This window comes from Musca autumnalis, unplaced genomic scaffold (genome assembly GCF_047663935.1).
Source record: "Musca autumnalis isolate F117 unplaced genomic scaffold, ASM4766393v1 scaffold_2, whole genome shotgun sequence".
NCBI lineage: Eukaryota > Metazoa > Arthropoda > Insecta > Diptera > Muscidae > Musca > Musca autumnalis.
In genome coordinates, this window is record NW_027411755.1 from 260,562,667 (window position 1) to 260,578,863 (window position 16,197).

Here is a 16,197-nt window from a genome sequence, read left to right on the forward strand (position 1 = left end):
ATGGACCTAGTCCGTTTTGTCGGGAGTCATTTTTGTTTAAATGAAAAGCCTATACGTGTTTTAAACCAAGAACAACATTTATTAAAAGACATTTTTATTGGTGACACAAATTTTTACAACGTTGACCTTTTTATTTGTATTCGGTGCGGCAAACATATGTGAGTTTTCTTAGTACTAGCCAAAAATATACGTGTTTTACAAAGGAAAATATGTCTGGTTTTATTAAAGATTGCACCAATCAACAAGGCATCTATTGGCCTCCTCAAATCATCTTCCGAGGAGGTCATGTAAAATTTGGTCCTGGGAGTGTAGTATAACTATCGTGAGAGCCCTTGGTATCCGTTGGTGTCTAGGCATTCCTGGTCTGCTAAATCCCCGGTCTAAACTGGTAAATTCCATCTATAATCGCTTGTTTCTATCCTGCAAAGAAAGTAAGAGAGGATAAGTATAGTGGACACCAGGTAAATGAATAATCTTGCATGAATTCACCTACCAGAGGACTCCAATCCATCCAGTTTTTAAAGTCAAGCGATAGGCCTAAAAGTGACTCCTGGTCGTATATTTCTTTTTATTATAACCTGAAATGAAAAAAATGGGATTAAAAAATATGGAGAATTGATGGGGAATAAGCGCCATTAAATAGTGCTGTTTCTAAAGCAAACCTAAACAAAAAAAGGGTTTAAACTTAAATCAATTGAGCAAAATTGCTTTAAAAAAAGATACTTTAAACTAATATAGATTAACCTAAAATTACTGGCCCAATAACAACTTAAAATTTACTGGCCTAAAATTAACTTAAAATTTACTTGAACAAAATTAACTTAAAATTTACTTGAACAAAAATTAACTTAAACTAATAGAACTATAAAAATAACTTTTTCTCCGATATTAAATTTAAAGCTAGAGTAAGTTATGGCGTAGTAGATAATTATTTAAGTGTTTTTTTATTTTTCTTGATGTTTTTTTTTGTGAGGAATATTAACTCCAGGTAGACTAAGAGTGTAGGGTTACCCCAAATCACACATTGACGAAATTATTGTTTTATTTTTTTTGGTTCAGGACTCTATATTAACGTCCAAAAATCCCCCATCTAACAGAGCTCTATTAGGTAGGTGTTCAGAATAACTCGAGTTGGCCGAATTGGCATCATATTTTTTTAGTCGTGTAGTGATGTATGGTAATCCGAGTTAATGACTCGTTATACCGTATACTGGTGTTAGTGTTTCAGATAGTTATTACCTTTTTTTTGTGTTCGAGCTAAGATTACTATTATGCGTTAGGTTTAAGACCCAAATTAAATGGGAATAAATGCTTTTATGTTTAAATGTTTGATATTAAGATGAAACTTTAAGTGTTTTTTCTTGTAAGAGAGTGAATTAGGGTGTATGTAATGGCGAGGTAAGTGTGTGTGGGATTCGGGGCCCTTTAATATTGATGTTGTTTTTTTGGACAAAAGGGTCAAGGCAGGGCGGGCAATGTGTGGGAACAGAAACACCAAGTTCCCTTGTCATGGTTGTATGTCGTGTTGTGTTTTGATTTTTGTTTTGTTTGTTTTCGTGTCTCATTTTTCAATTGTTCGACCCCTAGGGCTGACGGTGGAAGGGTTGAGAACCCCCTGGAAGGGAAAGCCCCGACTGAGCGTAGTTGGAACCCCACCGTAGCGCCGCATTAGGCGGTACGCAACAATATGGCGCCCAAAGGAAATAATATAATGTCTCCCGACATTACTAATACGATATGTGCAACAACACCTACGCACTATGCAATAGAATATAGGGTACAATAGTGCAAACCAAAATATCGCATTTTTCAACAATCTTACAAATATTGCATCCACTTTTTACAATTTAAACTGTGATAAATGTGCAATATTTAGTATAGGTAGTTGTAAAATTAGGATATTTTGTTCCATATGCCTGGTCTAGTGCAATAGCTCTTGTTCGTGAAGTGTAACAAAGATTGTATTGTGTTCATGACCTGTGTTTTATGTTACCGTGTAGTTTTTGTATTTATTAATTAGTAGTTACAATAGACTAAGGATAACATTTAAGAAAAGTGCAATATCTGCGTTGACGATAAAGCGTCACGACTGTATTGTGCAGATCTTTTAACACGAGATTCTTTTTCTTCAGAATTGAAGAAAATGCCGTGGTGTTAACCTTTAATCGTTTGATGTTTATAAATGTTGTGTTTAAGTCCAGTCTGTCAGTACGCCATGACAACCTTTTAAGAAGGACACTTACAAAGATGTTTGAAAACGAATATAAATCAAACCACCCACTTACTCTACGCTAATTACTGAAAATACAACCTAAGAAACTCTCAATTATGTTATTTGTGTGTATCGCTATTTTAATATTTGTTTTGTGTAACCTATATTTATTTTTTTTTTATCTAATTATTAACTGCTAACAATTTTAGGGTTTTATTAATATAGAGGTTAATTTTTTTTTTTTGGAAATATCTTTGACAATTTAGTGAGGACTGCTAATATTTTTGGTGTTGATCTAAGTTGTTCACTTTATTAGTATTGTATTCCGTCACGCCATCTTGAAGTTTTAATATAAAGTTCTCATGAGTGAAAGGACTAACAATAGGAATAATAGGAAGAAAAGAAGCAAAAGAAACAGGTCTCTGCTTTTTGACGTAAGCCGAACTTCGATTTCATCACCACTGCCAAAAGTAAAGAAAAAGACCAAAATGCAGAACACGAATATTAATAATGACCCAACTGTCCGAGATCTTTCTGGCTCGATAATGAATACCAACCCCAGTACAAGTGCCGCGGCTAGATTGGCCCAAAATAATCCCCAAACCAATCACCCAACCCAACCATTGGAGGTCGATAAATTAGTAAGAAGGTTGGTACATGATAGTATAGAACATGCCAATGCGAACATGCAATCTAAGATCGAAGAAAGTGTTGGTCGAGAAATGGAAAAAATCTATGGGGTCATTAACAAACTTAGCGACGCTGTATCAAAAATCTCTATAGACGGACGTAGCGCCGCTCAGAATCCGACATCACAACCCTATGATGTTCAAAATAGGCAACAGTCTTTTCCTTCAGACAATTATAGAGCACAGACTAATAACTCCTTGCCTCAGGGTCCACCTCCAAATAGGGATTGTAACTCAAGCCCCCATCGCCGAAATACCCTTACGCCCTCGATTCTGACTTTTCCGAATGCCCCCGGAATAAAAGTGGAAAAGTTTGGATTAAAATTTACAGGCAGACCTGACAGCTTAAACGTAGAAGACTTTATCTATCGTCTGGAATATTTCCAGCGACATTACCATTTAGCATGGGAAGATATTCTTAACGAATTTCACCTGCTGGTGTCAGGTCCAGCAGCCGAATGGTTTTGGCTACAACAGCGAAATAACAGTATTTCGGGTTGGGAATCGTTGAGGCACGGCCTAATCGGCAGGTTTAAAACTAGACGCACATGCTTCGAGGAGATGAGGGACCTTCTTGAACGCAAACAGATGCCAGGGGAATCCATCGATTCGTTTTTCCACGACATCAATTTAATGAGGTCAAAGTTGGAAAGACCTGTTTCGGATTTCGAGATGATTTCCCTGGTCAAGAAAAATTTGCGCAAAAATCTATCTAGCATAGTATATTCAATGAATGTTTCATCTCTTGAACAGTTGAGGGTGGAATGTTTAGAAATAGAACGAACATTCTTCCGAAAGGATCAGAACCCAACGCCAACCCTAACAATCAACAAGCCGATGCGAATAAATGCCATGCATGATGAAACCATAACTGATAATTACCAAATGGGCGAAGAACAAGAAGAGGTTGTAGAAGTATCTGCAATCAACAGCCCTATGATATGTTGGAACTGTCGGAACCCCGGACATGTTTTTAGGGACTGTCCATCTTCACAAAGAGGTTACTTCTGTTTTAAATGCGGTAAACCGAATACTACAGCCCCCAAATGCGCTAATTGTAGGTCGGGAAACGTGAAGAAGAACGTGGTTGCAGCGGGGAACCAACGTTCATCCGAACAACCCCCCGTTCCGAATCCCCAATCCCACTAAAAAATTCAAATACTGAAATCAATTATGCTCAGGCTCGACACTATTTGCCTTTGGAAGTGAGAGAACAAAACTATAATAAAATACGAGATAAAATTTTCCAAAACGTGACCCCCAACATAAACAATAACTCTAAAGTGAATCCAAAGATTAACAAACGGATTTTAAAACTAAGAAATAAACAAAAGTACTTTCAAAATTTAAAGAAATCAGTGTCAGAAACCATATCCAGATGTCATTACGCGAAAGATCCCCGACCGTATGCTCAGGTAAAGATCGAAGGGAAAGAAATTACCGGCCTATTAGATTCTGGTGCGACGGTTAGTTTACTAGGTAAAAATTGCAGGGAAATAGTGGATGAATTAGGGATCGAAGTAAAATTGTTTGCCTCTAATGTTAGTACGGCTTCAGGTCAACTTCACCGAATTCTGGGTACAGTAGAAGTCGAAGTGGAGTACCAGGGGAAAAGATCTAGCATGACCTTGGTGCTATGTCCTGATCTAGAACAGGTTTTATATCTTGGGGCAGATTTCTGGAAAATCTTCCAAATTGCACCAGAAATCTTTCCCGTGGAGGAAATAGACGTAGCTTTGGTCAGAAATATCCACGCTTCATCAACTAATGATAACCAAAACATGCATATCCTGACAGAGGACCAACAAATAAAACTAAACGAAGTCGTAAAAACCTTCCTGACTTTCGAAGAAAAGGGTTTGGGTTGCACCAAATTGGAAAAACACGCGATAAAGTTGGTAGAAGGTGCTAACCCGGTCAAGGATAAACATTATCCCCTGTCCCCGGCGGTACAGGAAATAGTATACAAGGAGATTGATAATATGCTTGCTCTTAATGTAATTGAAGAGAGTGACTCAGCATGGAGCAATCGCACAACAGTAGTCCGAAAACCAGGCAAAAACAGGTTTTGTTTAGATGCCCGAAAGCTGAATGCTTTAACAATAAAAGACGCCTACCCGCTGCAGAACATAGAGGGAATCCTTAGCAGAATAGATCAGACGCATTACATAAGCAGCGTCGACCTGAAATACGCCTTCTGGCAGATTGAATTAGAGGAAGAGGCAAAGCCATACACTGCCTTTACGGTTCCAGGTCGACCGCTCTATCAATTTCGGGTAATGCCGTTTGGCTTATGTAATGCGGCTCAAAGACTCTGCAGGCTAATGGACAAAGTTATACCGGGTAGGCTCAAGTCGAACGTCTTCATTTACTTGGACGACCTGCTAATAATTGCCGATGACTTTGAACATCATTTGAGTTTGCTAAAAGAAGTAGCAGAGTGTCTCCGGAAAGCCAATCTGACCATTGGATTAAAAAAATCCCTGTTCTGCTTCAAAGAGTTACGATACCTAGGCTTTATAATTGGGAATGGCAGCCTAAAAACGGACCCCGAAAAAGTAAGCGCCATCTTAAAGATCCCTGTACCACGATCACCTAGAGAGGTTCGGAGTTTTCTCGGCACGGCCGGGTGGTACAGGCGATTTATCAAAGATTTTGCCTCCATATCAGCCGCCCTAACCGACACTTTAAAGAAAGGCCAAAAGTTTTCCATATCTCCTGAAGCCAAAGAATCATTCCAAAAGCTAAAATACGCGTTGACATCAGCACCAGTCCTACGACACCCCGACTTCCGTCGAGAATTTTATATCCAATGCGATGCATCGGATTATGGTGTCGGGGCTGTTCTGTTTCAGAAAAATGAAAATGGCGAAGAAAATCCTATCGCGTTTTATTCGCAAAAGCTGAACCCATGTCAAAGAAATTACTCGGTTACCGAAAAGGAATGTTTGGCGGCCGTGTTAGCCGTAAAAAAGTTTCGACCTTATGTAGAATTAATGAAGTTCACAATTATAACCGACCACGCAAGCCTAAAATGGTTGATGTCGCTTAAGGATCTTAGTGGCAGGCTTGCAAGATGGTCTTTGAAACTACAATCATATGATTTCTCCATTGAACACCGTAAGGGTTCAGAGAATGTGGTGGCGGATACTTTATCCCGCATGCCGATCGATACTGGCTTAACGATTGAGGAAATAGACATGGATAACGATTTATTGGATTTCGAAACAACAGCTTTTGATAGTGAAGAGTATTCAGAACTTCGAGATACGATCCTTAAAAACAAAGAAATGCTACCAGATTTGAAGACAGATGGCAACAAAATATTTATAAGGAAGAAAAACTTTGATCCGGATACCGAAGAATTTGAATGGAAATTGTGGATACCACTTGACATAACTTATGCCCTAATAGAGAAATCACATAATTACAACAATACAGTCCACGATGGAATAAACAAAACTCTAAACCGTCTAAAAATGTTCTATTACTGGCCCAAGATGGTATCACAAGTGAGGCAGTATGTGGGAAACTGTGTTGTATGTAAGGAAACAAAATCAACTAACCAGCATATGAACCCTACTATCGGCAGTGAAGTAGTTACGGAAAGGCCTTTCCAAAAACTTTATGTGGATTTTCTCGGGAAGTACCCTCGGTCCAAAAAGGGGAACTCTTATATATTCATTGTTGTGGACCACTTCACTAAATTTACATTTTTACACGCTATGAAAGAAGCTACCTCTCAAAACGTAGTCCGATTTTTAGAAGACCAAGTTTTTCACAATTTCGGCGTGCCGGAAGTCATCCATAGTGACAACGGCAAACAATTTACATCAAAAGCATTCGAGCAAATGATCAATAATTATAAAATTCATCATCTGACTACCGCCTACTATTCGCCGCAGTCCAATGCCTCCGAGCGAGTTAATCAATCGGTTCTGGCTGCTATCAGAACTTATGTGGAAAATGACCATCGCGACTGGGATTTATATTTATCCGACATCGAGCAAGCCCTCCGTACCTCCGTCCACTCTTCCACTGGTGTTAACCCTTTCTTCGCTCTTTTTGGGTATAATATGTTTACAAGTGGGGCGGATTATAAACTCGCCAAGCAACTAAGATCCCTAACTGACCACCAAATACAACAACTCAACAAAAACGATAAGTTAGAACTGATGAGAGAAAAAGTAAAAAGCAATATGCATGAAGCCTTCAATAATAGCGCCAAACGATATAACCGAAGAGCACGCATTGTAAAGTTTCTTCCTGGACAAGAAGTCTACAGAAGAAACCACATGTTATCCGATTTTAAAAACAACATCAACGCAAAATTTGGGAAAAAGTTTATAAAATGTAGGGTTGTTAAACCGATAGGGAATAACATGTATGAATTGGAAACTCTTCAAGGTAAACCAATAGGACATTTTCATGCAAAAGATATAAAAATATAAAAAGGTGCAATAATTCTGTGATAATGATAATTTAAGTGCAATATAGGTTAAGAAAATGAATGTTTGTGAACGTCCATTTTTTTTGCCTTTTGCAATTATTTTCATTATTTTCGAATTATTGGCAGTTTGATTATTACATATTTTAGTAGGTTGAGGAACTATCGTGATTGCCCGGCTTGTGAGACAACAGGGTGTGGGAGTTCCCCACGTTGAAACAAAAAGGGGTAATAAACCGAAGTTGTGTAAAGAGATCATCAGAAAACCACGAAATTGCATGAAGAAAAGAATCCAAAGAAAACGAAATAAAAATCAAAACAACCGTAGAAACCCTCCCATCCAGCTAGTTACGGATAAGCTTCATACCTAACAACTATTATACGATCTAGCACAATGCACCTCGTTTATGGTCTATTAATTTACCTAAGAAAAAAGAACCACCGATCGTGTCTACATACAGGTCGGTGCAAACAGTTTTTTTCTTTCAACAAAGTCTTATAGTTAAACACATCAAGTTTACCAAGGTATAAATCTTTATACTTGTTATTATGTTTAATTCTTCCCAAGTTAAGGAAGTTTAAATGTAGAATAAAGTGCAATAATTCAGTGATGCTAGGAACATAAGTGCAATATAGCGTAAGAAATTTAATGTTTGTGAATGTTTTTTTTATTTTGCTTTATTGCATTGTGAATAAGCATACCAATTGTTGACTTCATTATACATTTAAACATCTTATTGGACTAAGAACTTTTCATAATTCTCGTGTGATTTCCCCACTTGGTAATAGGAATGAACAGTGGCGGGCCGAAAACACTTCAAAATAAAAATATTTTTTTTTATTGTGAGCAATGTTTTCATAAAGCTAGAGGATAACACAATCTCAAATCTTTTACATAAAATAGAATCTAAATTGGTAAACCATGTATCGACCAATTTTCTTTTGAAAAAGATGGACCCAAAAATTGGCAATATTTTGTCTCCAAAAGTCCCTTAAAATGAATCAACAGGCATCTGAGGATAAACCGTATAAAAATATTTCCATAAACTGGACCTTATGTCTTGTAGATCTAACCCCCCACCCCCCTGGACTACCAACACTTTTTCTGAATTCATTACCACTTTCAATAGCACTAATAATTCACTTCATAATTCACTTCAATTCATACCCACTTGCAATAGTACTAATCATAAAAAGATATAAACAAACAAAAAAATATATATATGCTCCGTTCCAGAACCTGCAAAAAGCTACTATTTTTTTACTACGATAAAAATTTTTTTTATGTTATCGGAAAAATTATTCAAAATTAGTAGATTCTTCCAGTTCTGGAACCGACCAATAATATACCAAACTATGGGACTGAATATACACATAGATATGTTCATTTATTAAAATATATAAATATAAAAAACTACCTAAATAATATTAATAATAAATCACTATATGAGGTTGAGCAAAGAGTGCGGAGGAATGTAAGACATGAGCTAAAAACCAGGTGGTAAATGCAACATTCAATAAAAACTAAAACAAATATTTTTTCTCCTAAATGAGTTCCAGTTCAATAAATTCAGTGTGATGCTATAAGATTGCAGTTAATATAGCATGCGAGAAATTGAAGCGATGGTTGTGACCCAATAATTTTTGTTCATATTATTCATACACTTCCAGATGAAACAATACCCGTATTGGCACAAGATTAACCTTTAATATGTCATTAATCCTTTAGTAGATTTTATCAAATCCAACGCGGTTTACTTTATGAGCAGCAAATCACCGATTGCTTATCGGTCTCGAATCCAATTTTTAAAATCAAATAGTATTCAATATCGTATAATGCACAATTGTTAACGTGGTTGTAGTACAACAGTCGGAGATGTCACAATAATTTTATAGCATGCGATAAAAATGTCAAGCGCAGTGTCGACCGCACGGCGTACACATTACCCATCTTCAACAATCAGGTAAACACAAGCAATTTATCTGCTTAACACGATAAACTTCATATTCATAGCACATAACATTTCCACGCACAACCTCATAATGAATTGACAAACACACTTTCACACTCAACCTCATAATTATCAACAAAAACAAAATAAAAACAAACTCACCTAGCGTAGTGTTAATATGGATGTTGATTCTTTGGTTGAACGGCAAGGGTGGGTGATGACACACATGATTCTTCCCACAAAGGTAGCAAGTGAGAGAGAATATGCACAATTCAGTCCACTTTACGTATTTAATTATGCATCCTTTTTATAATGGGGTGGATTCCTGAAATGACAAAAAGAGAATTAGTACAGAGTAATGGTAGTTTTGAAGTTTTTTTGTTAACTAATAAAATCCTCTAGATCCTGTAGGGATGTACATTTTGAAATGGCAAACACAGTATATCATGTCAGGTACAATGTTCCCATCAAAAAAGTTATACGATAATAAGTCCAATAATACCAGCAAAATTACCTTTTCTGTTGCAACCTTTTTTGGTGGTACAAGAAAATCAGTCAAATGAAGAGAAATATTTCAGTCAAACAATGGAACGACACAACAACAAAAATGCCCACATGCATGACAATAAATACTACTCACACAAAGAGGCTAACAAACAAACATAAGCTACCATCCCGAAGCAATTACTATTAGAACTGTTATCGAACAGAAAAATGTTAATGATTACCTGTTGGTAGGGTTTATGTTGTCATTGTTCCAATTATGTAGTGGGGTGAACGGCCGCATTCCATTGAAATAAAACATTAGACGTATGGGCATGGAAGGAAGGCATGAGCATGAAAACAAAGATGTTTTCAATTTACATCAAACAGGTACGTGTTGGTGGTGTGCGCTTTTGGATTTCTTGTTGTCAACCAAGATGGCCTGAATAAGATGTAGGATGACATTGCTTATGAAGTTGGTACCTGGAAACAATTAAATGAAAAGAATTATTAATATTGGGGATAAGAGAATATATGGGAAAACAATTACCTGAGCGTACGTATGTATGTAGAGCCATGTAGAGTCCATTTAGGTGGATGGGTAGATGTTCACCATTCGTGGAATGCTGCAACACATGAAGGCACAAAATAGAAGCTAAACATATCTCGATTTCATTGGTAAAAAATATAAATCGAGTATCCCTCTATAGTCGGTTGTGGTGTCCGAAGATTATTCATTTGAAGTTCATAAAGTTTAACAACGACCGCCAGTTCTGCAATAAAAAGGGAAAATTGGTTAGATATGATATTGCTTCAATACTAAAAGAAAATACTCACCAGTATCCCAAGTAAATTAGAACACTATTCACAATAATCGTCCATTCAACAATGACAAATTGCATTTCTCTACATACAATGTCGATTAACGGAAAGCAGATGTGTGTGTGTGTGCGTACAATAGAATGAACTGGATAAGTCAAACAATAGTAGAACTAAAAGGCTCGGCTGACTGAGTTATGTGTGTACACACAAACGTACTCACACAACAGTTGAGATTGCTGGCGCCGGCAGCGACTTCAATGAGCATAGGTACAGGCAGACATTCATGTAAAAATAGCGTGGGCCATTGAGACACCAAGAACAATGAATGTTTAGCGGGTGTTCCTGTGGGAAAATGAATTTTGGGTTAGGTTAAATATTCAAGAATATTTTTTTTAACGACCTTACCTCATTTTTTTTAATGGAGTACGACGTTGGGAGCACCATGTTGGGAAGCAAAAGTCCGCGTGTTATCTGCCACCGGCCGGCATTCACCAAATCAACATTCATTATTAGTTTACATCCAGATTCAATTATTATTCAACACATGACAACAAAAATAATGCCGCACATCACAATTTTCGGCGGTTGACTTGTAAATTGTGAAGTTTTGTTGCGGGTTGATTTTTTTATTTCTAATAAAAGAATGGCGGCAGAATCGTAGTTCACAACTTTAACTGCGTAGAAGGAAAGCGGAAATGATGAGTGGCATGGGGACATTATCGATGGGGGCGTTGCCATCGGCAAGTTAAACATCTGTATGGGAGTAGTTAGTCGTCACGTATCGTAACCAAGAATACAACCCTGTGCCGACAGTAAATTCAGCAAGGGAGAAACCAAAAAGAAAACAAATAAACAGGAAAATTGTGGGAAAATTTAAGTGAAATCTCGTGTCGGCGCCTGTGGTGCCAGTATTTAAACAGAAAGTGGGAGAAAAACGCCATTATTTGTCAGTGGTGCATTTATGGACCTAGTCCGTTTTGTCGGGAGTCATTTTTGTTTAAATGAAAAGCCTATACGTGTTTTAAACCAAGAACAACATTTATTAAAAGACATTTTTATTGGTGACACAAATTTTTACAACGTTGACCTTTTTATTTGTATTCGGTGCGGCAAACATATGTGAGTTTTCTTAGTACTAGCCAAAAATATACGTGTTTTACAAAGGAAAATATGTCTGGTTTTATTAAAGATTGCACCAATCAACAAGGCATCTATTGGCCTCCTCAAATCATCTTCCGAGGAGGTCATGTAAAATTTGGTCCTGGGAGTGTAGTATAACTATCGTGAGAGCCCTTGGTATCCGTTGGTGTCTAGGCATTCCTGGTCTGCTAAATCCCCGGTCTAAACTGGTAAATTCCATCTATAATCGCTTGTTTCTATCCTGCAAAGAAAGTAAGAGAGGATAAGTATAGTGGACACCAGGTAAATGAATAATCTTGCATGAATTCACCTACCAGAGGACTCCAATCCATCCAGTTTTTAAAGTCAAGCGATAGGCCTAAAAGTGACTCCTGGTCGTATATTTCTTTTTATTATAACCTGAAATGAAAAAAATGGGATTAAAAAATATGGAGAATTGATGGGGAATAAGCGCCATTAAATAGTGCTGTTTCTAAAGCAAACCTAAACAAAAAAAGGGTTTAAACTTAAATCAATTGAGCAAAATTGCTTTAAAAAAAGATACTTTAAACTAATATAGATTAACCTAAAATTACTGGCCCAATAACAACTTAAAATTTACTGGCCTAAAATTAACTTAAAATTTACTTGAACAAAATTAACTTAAAATTTACTTGAACAAAAATTAACTTAAACTAATAGAACTATAAAAATAACTTTTTCTCCGATATTAAATTTAAAGCTAGAGTAAGTTATGGCGTAGTAGATAATTATTTAAGTGTTTTTTTATTTTTCTTGATGTTTTTTTTTGTGAGGAATATTAACTCCAGGTAGACTAAGAGTGTAGGGTTACCCCAAATCACACATTGACGAAATTATTGTTTTATTTTTTTTGGTTCAGGACTCTATATTAACGTCCAAAAATCCCCCATCTAACAGAGCTCTATTAGGTAGGTGTTCAGAATAACTCGAGTTGGCCGAATTGGCATCATATTTTTTTAGTCGTGTAGTGATGTATGGTAATCCGAGTTAATGACTCGTTATACCGTATACTGGTGTTAGTGTTTCAGATAGTTATTACCTTTTTTTTGTGTTCGAGCTAAGATTACTATTATGCGTTAGGTTTAAGACCCAAATTAAATGGGAATAAATGCTTTTATGTTTAAATGTTTGATATTAAGATGAAACTTTAAGTGTTTTTTCTTGTAAGAGAGTGAATTAGGGTGTATGTAATGGCGAGGTAAGTGTGTGTGGGATTCGGGGCCCTTTAATATTGATGTTGTTTTTTTGGACAAAAGGGTCAAGGCAGGGCGGGCAATGTGTGGGAACAGAAACACCAAGTTCCCTTGTCATGGTTGTATGTCGTGTTGTGTTTTGATTTTTGTTTTGTTTGTTTTCGTGTCTCATTTTTCAATTGTTCGACCCCTAGGGCTGACGGTGGAAGGGTTGAGAACCCCCTGGAAGGGAAAGCCCCGACTGAGCGTAGTTGGAACCCCACCGTAGCGCCGCATTAGGCGGTACGCAACAAAGTTCAAAAGGAGGACCAATATGCATAATAAACGTATATTCCTGGAGGTTGAAAGGGACCAAAAATAGATTTTCTTTAAAGATTTTTAGGATATAAAAATTATTACAATAATTATCGTACTTACACGTCCCAAAAAGGATATAAAAACTATGGTGTTTTGGTGTTCAATATAATTAACGTTAATATTTACAGTAGGTACGAAAAAAAAACAAAGATGTACTTGACTAAAACTAACAAATTGACGAGCCATAAAGGATAACGAACGTAATTTGCTAAAGATTTCTTGAGGAGAGCCAAACAGGATTTCTTCAAGAGATTTTGATGGGGACTATTTGCAGTATGTTCTATGTTCCACATGCCAAACAAATAGCATGCCAACATAGAACATATTTTGCACCAGGAAATCAGTTTGTGTCTTTCATTCTAAGTGTTCATAGCCCATCTTTCAGCACTTGGTCTCCATATCCGATGACACGCCAGCTTCAAAAATACAAAACAATGATTTGCTTTGGTTTTTTCTTTTTTATTTTCACAAAAAGTACGTATAAAGGTTTTTTTACATACATATGTATGTATTTCAAAATATAAACAAACTATATTTTGTTTTTGTTGTGAAATGTCATGCCGTATTGTTGTTGTTCTGTATGTGACACGCTCCCGTACAGACATACAGGGTTGTATTTATATAAATTTGACAGATGCGACTACCTTTTATCATTCTACCATGATTTGACGTATACAAAAAGGAATTGACATTTGAAATCCACTCGATTTCGTAAATGTAAATGTACTATTAGCATAAGTCGATCTAGAGACTCATAATTTCATGTATTTTTTCAATGAAATCACTCTAGTGTGGACCGGGACTAACAAAACTTGAAAAGAAACTTTAACGAAATTGGTTTCAAAAAACCTTGCTAGTCTAACAATCGACTAACGAAACTTGAAAAAAAATTTAACGAAATTGGTTTCCAGAAACCTTGCTAGTCTGACCATCGACTAAGCTTTCCAATTATATTTGTAGCACCCGGTTCAGTAGAGCCGTGTTTAACGCGGATTTTTTACCCGGACTTTCGGGTCAAATAATCGGGTAAACTGGTCCGTCCCTCAAGAAATTTATATACTCCCGTGATCAGCGCAACAATATCTACCTCTGGAAAATTTATAAAAAAACCGGACATTTTTAATTAAACTAGAGATAATGCTGGTTTAATATTGTTACGAATGTAACTGATAGGTTTAAGTTAATTTAGTTTAATTTCCGTTAATTTAAAAATTTGAATTGTAACGTAAAGTTTTATTACGCAGATACTTTATTTAAGCAACAATAACTACCATGTAGAAATCTCTTCAACATTCTAGTTCTTTACCTTTCATTAATGTGCTTTTGTTTTGTTTTGCCACAATCATGTAATTATCGTTTAGTTCCTACTTCTTGTATTTGTTTGTTGTTGTAATTACGTCATTACTGCGCTTGTCTACTTGTATGTATGTGAGTATGGTTGTTCGCTTAGTGCAGCCATGCGCGCGTCTTTACGAAAAAGTTAACTACAACTCTCTTTCGCATACAAAAACCGAAAATAGCATTCTCTTCTTGTGCACCATTGGCTTATGGGTACTTTACACGGTATGTATTTTACATATGAGTTGTCACTTCTCCCATACAAAATGTATATGCAAAGTGACAACTCATATGCAAAAAACATACCGTGTAAAGTACCCATTAGTGCGAATGTGCGTCTGTGTGTTCGCTGCACAGATTCGAGATGTTGCCAGATTTTGTAGATAATTCTAGACCCAGTAGTGGGATTCTGTAACTCATTTTTGCTGTTATCGATAATTGTCGGTAAAATTAAAATTCTTATAATTTCGATAATTAACGAAAGTTTTCGGTAAGTTAACGATGAATAAAATGTAGTCGCTAGCCTCTACCGACACAAACAGTGATGCCAACTTTTCTTTATGTTTTTAGTCATAATTTTGCGATTTAATTTTACCGATTTTTGTCGGTAACAGCAAAAATGAGTTACAGAATCCCACTACAGGAGATTTTGGGTATAAATAGCGATAGGAACGGCAACATTGGACTAGTTGTGTTTTAAGCGTTGAACTGAACAGATCGGTTAAAGAATAGCTGCGTGCTAATTAGAGACAAGCTGCGTGCTTAGTAATTAAAGTCGGTTCCGAATAAGTAAATAAAGCATTGTAGAAACGTAATCTAAAAAGAACCCTGTTTTATTTGGTACAAATCGTACTGGGGAATAAAACAACGTCTACACGGAGATTAGTTAAATCTAATTCCGTAACAATATTATAGCTTTTTGCAGAGTTGACCTTCTTTTTGAGGATTTATTTGACGTAAAATATATGGTCTGTTCTAGAACTGCAAGAATCTACTAATATTTCTCGATAACATAAAGGAAACATTTTTATCGTAGTAAAAAATAGTAGATTCTTACAGGTTCTGGAACAGAGCAATAGTTATATATAAACGTACTATAATACCCCGGTTACACTTAACCGGATTAACCCAGTGGGCTTGGATTTCAAATGTCAATTACATAGCGCAAACGTCAAATAAATCCTCTCGAAGTGTGTTAGCCCGGCAAAAAACTCCAGTGTAACCATACTACATATAAGCCAAATTGTATGAAAACGTAAACAAATATTTTGACAGCTTGAAGAATTTTCGGCTCAAATTGGGTTGTAGTTGTGCTCTTTACGTGACTTGTAGTGCGATTCTCTAAAGGCCTGCGTACATAAGCTGCCTTGCCTGATTGCCTTGCTTTCCTGCTTCATTTCTGACATAATAAAAATAAAAGCATAAAGAAGACCGAGCAAATTTCGAACTGGGTTGCCCTTTTCTTTTTATTCTTTTATCAGAAGCAAGCAAGGTAAGCAGGCAAGGCAGCTTATGTACCTTAAAGGCCGCTACACATACGGCG

The 16,197-nt window shown here is 36.5% G+C and overlaps 2 long non-coding RNA genes across 2 annotated transcripts; both read right to left on the reverse strand.

The window, feature by feature from the left end:
* Positions 1–56: 56 nt before the first annotated feature.
* LOC141391952 (uncharacterized) lies at positions 57–11,314 on the reverse strand. Its single transcript, XR_012409749.1, has 7 exons — positions 11,011–11,314; positions 10,621–10,947; positions 10,334–10,556; positions 10,029–10,266; positions 9,463–9,625; positions 494–578; positions 57–420 (listed from the first exon to the last, which is right to left on the reverse strand). It is a non-coding gene; the product is annotated as an uncharacterized lncRNA (long non-coding RNA).
* Positions 11,315–11,622: 308 nt separating this feature from the next.
* On the reverse strand, positions 11,623–13,247 carry LOC141393448 (uncharacterized). Its single transcript, XR_012410101.1, has 2 exons — positions 12,060–13,247; positions 11,623–11,986 (listed from the first exon to the last, which is right to left on the reverse strand). It is a non-coding gene; the product is annotated as an uncharacterized lncRNA (long non-coding RNA).
* Between the last annotated feature and the right edge of the window lie 2,950 nt (positions 13,248–16,197).